Consider the following 3754-nt stretch of genomic DNA (forward strand, 5'->3'; position numbering starts at 1 on the left):
ACAAATAAAACATCAGGATCGAGACAAACATCCTCAGGGGACTCGGGTATCCGTGATATGGAGCCTAGAAGGCAAGCACTTGCAGATGGGCTTGCTTTGCTTCTCCTTCGATTAGAATCATAAAAATATGTAGCTGCCTCAACTGTTAGTTTTATTATTGAGAACTTTAGGCTTCTCTTCACTGAGTTTCATGAAATTGTAGCAGAAGAACTTAAAGAACGTGTTGCTAAATGCATCTCTTCTGTTTTTCAGCCAGATTTGTTTAAAAATTTATGTGATTAAATTGAATGTGATTGTATGCAGGATTCTTTGCTGCTTGTTACAGACCCTGCCACTGGATCACTGAGATCTCAGTACATGAGAGACCAGTATTTTACAAGTTGCGGTACTGTGGTACCTGAGCAAGTCTTTATCGGACTTGATAAGTAAGGAAACAGAAGATTTGTTCAAGTAGTTTCAGTTGCAGCCACCTTGGAGAATCTTTTCAAACATAGAGGAGTACTTGGATTTCTGATGGATTGGTATCATCCTTAAGCAAAAGGTGAATATAGAGACTTCTATGATAGTGACCGTTTCTCTTCTTCATATGCTTGTGGTCCAGAATGAAGAAAAATGTCACATTTCTTCAGCTCCACGAAGACTAGGTACAAATAAAAAACCCACTTAAAAAGTGTACATCATAAAGGTACAACACTCAAGCTTTTTATATGAGAGTTCTCGACTTCCTACCTTGGCTTCGAGCAAGGCTAGATCTAGTGCAGTTAGTTATGCTAGTGCTGGGATCAAACTTCAAGATCGTTGGTACTGAAAAAGTCTTCAAGAAGGTTGTGAATGAATTAGAGTTTCTTTGTACTGAAGACATTGTGATTGATGGGACAAGGTTCAAAATTATAGTTTTCTGTATATGCGGAGACAACTTGGGCTTGTGAAGTGCTTCAACCGAAACGTGCAGAATCCCTGCAGAGTCTGCATGTTCTCTTGAAAAACTGCAACTAAAGACTATTGGAAAAATCAGTTTCCTCTTAGAACTAAAGCATCCTATGAGGAATCTTTAGACAAGCTGTAAGACCCAAATGTTGGGAAGCAGTCTGTAAATGGCGTGAAGTTCAATTCTGATTTCAGTGCCTTGCCTAACTTTCGTGTGAAAGATTACCGCCATGCATAGCCCATGACTTGTATGAAGCTGTTATGAAGTGGGATGCTGGAAAATGTTTGTAGCGCTTGATGCATTGATGGTGTTTTCAAAGAATCAGAGCTTAGTGCTAGTGTTGCCAACTTTGACTACAAGAATATAGATGCTAAGGACAAACCTCCTCCTTTCTCAAATGATTTCAAGTGCCTTGAAGATAATGCAATCCAAAATTTGGTATTTCCTCGCCAGTTTCCTCTAATACTTTTTAGTTTCAAGAAAGGCTGAAAACGAATGTTGGTCCCTAATGTTGCTGATGAGGAAAATTGTATTGCTTGTGCCAAGTCGGAGGTTTTCAGACATGCCTTGAATGTACCTTGAATTGAAAGCAAAAATATTTGAGGATGATGAAAATAGGTTCAATGCGTCAATGGACCATACAATGCGTCACTTTCCTTTGTATGTGCGAACACTGGGTCCCCTAATTCACTATTCAACTCTTCAGTTTGAATCAAGACATAGATATTTTAAAGATGCTGCTAAAAGTGCATCCTCAACTAGAAATTTGACCAAGACAATGGCCAAGAGTTACCAAAAGTACCAAAATGACCTATCTCCTTCAAATATAATGTGTCAGGAAATCAGCTATACAGTTTCTAAAAATGGAAAGCTGACAAACACTTGCTACTTGACACTGTTTCCACATAAGCTGGGGAAAGACACATGCTTAGTCCAGGACCTTATTTTCAAGGGTTTTGTGTATAAGAAAAGACTTTATGTGATTAGCGATGTGACAGACTCAGCTGTAGAAGCTGCTGAAATAGTGGATGTGGTTAGGTCGCTCGGACAGTTCTTTCTCATTCTGTCAAGGAAATCGCTAAGCTATGATCAAGAGCTGGTGTATCTTTACTGCGATTCTGAAGAGAGCTCCACTCTTGTTTGCTGGAACATTCGAGAAGTACCTGATTTTGATCTTGATCCTATATCATCTTATCTCATTCGTGGAAGGTGTTATCTGTCGTTTAGAGCTTTGTTTTGAAGGTGTGTATGATTGTTAAAATTAGAGGCTAGCTGTCCTGCCTCAAGACAATGTATTTGAGGCAGGATGAGAGAGATGGTCATTGGATGATGTGTCAGTACATCATAGTCATAATTTCAAGTTCAAGATAAGGTGGTTCGAATTTAGAAAGCCGACATATTCTTTCTCTTTTTTGCCTGTTAAACTCATCTTGGACTTTTTATGGGAGGAGGTGGTTACATTTGCAAATCGAATACTTCTGTAATAGGAATTTTTTCTTTTTTCTGGTTATCTGTGTTAATTACTTTGAATTTCAGAACGCCTTAATCTTTTGGATGTTTCGGGAAGCAATGCTTTCTTGTTCAATTTGAAAGGTTACTGTGCCATCTAAGTCTTGCTCTAACTGCTGTCTACTTCTAGGTGTAATAGATGTACATATCGGTAAGCAGAGCATCCATCCCAAAGACATCATCACTCTATTTTACAATTATCCCATCTTCGTTTGATATTTGCATAGTTCAAGATCGTTTGTGGCCTTATCTGGGAGTGTTTATTCAAAATGGATTCTTTGTCAGTAGAGTCCATCCAATTGGAATACCAGCAACAGAAGAGGATTATTTCAGCCATGTGTTATGAGGAGCTCTTTTCAAAGGGTAAATAAATTCTTAAGTGAAATAGCCTTGACTTGTAAATAGCCTTGATAAATTTTTTTGTTTTATTTTATTTAAAATATTACTTGACTGGCAATCATTAGTAAGAACGCTTTATATTTTGTTTGTCAATGCTTCTGTTCCAAGCTTGATTTTCAAGAAGTTTTTATTATATTTTGGGATGATTTAATTGAACTTGCGACTTAAGCAGAAAAATCTATCAACTTGCATTTAGCTACTAAGGGCAAGTGCGACGTGGCTGATCTTATGGTAAATTCTGGCAAAATAATAAATTCTTTGTATTTCCTCAATATGTAGTAAAATGGAACATTTTGAGGTATCATTGACTTGTTTTATGAGGGTTTAACTAAAAAACGAGTTTTATTTTTACTGAAAGTAAGGAGCAGCATTAAAACTTAAACCGACATTAAAACTTAAATTCTGAATCTACTAATAGCCACAAGATGGGCTTCCACTTCGAAGTTTGACTGTTTTCGCAAAGAAGCAAGCTTTTTTTTTTAAATATTATTGATCAGTTTCATCAAACTGATTTAGATTTCATCAAATTTTGCAAGTTGTAACTTTCGCTTCGAGCATGCAATCCTTTGCTTGTAACAAGACTTTAATTCCCTAAAATTTGGATGAATCCTTTGTAAGTCCCAGTTTGAAGTAAAATTCCTCGTCCTACTCTTTCTTGCCTTCTGCACAAAACTTCAGAGAAACTGAGCTATCTTTTTGTGTCTATTATGTCTGTATTTCCTGGCCTCCTTAAACTCTGCTGGACTAATTTTGCAACCTGTTCTACCTCCATCTTGCTAAAACTAACCTAGCCTACAATAATTTTAAATCGCTTTTACTTGATATAACCAAGGAGTCATCCCTCTCTTATATTTTAGGTCTTCCTCCGAAAATAACATCCTGTCTTCGCTACTGCCGTTGCTGGAGATATTGTTAATC

This window comes from Artemia sp. Qi Xiang Cuo, chromosome 15, assembly GCF_049724085.1.
Source record: "Artemia sp. Qi Xiang Cuo chromosome 15, ASM4972408v1, whole genome shotgun sequence".
NCBI lineage: Eukaryota > Metazoa > Arthropoda > Branchiopoda > Anostraca > Artemiidae > Artemia > Artemia sp. Qi Xiang Cuo.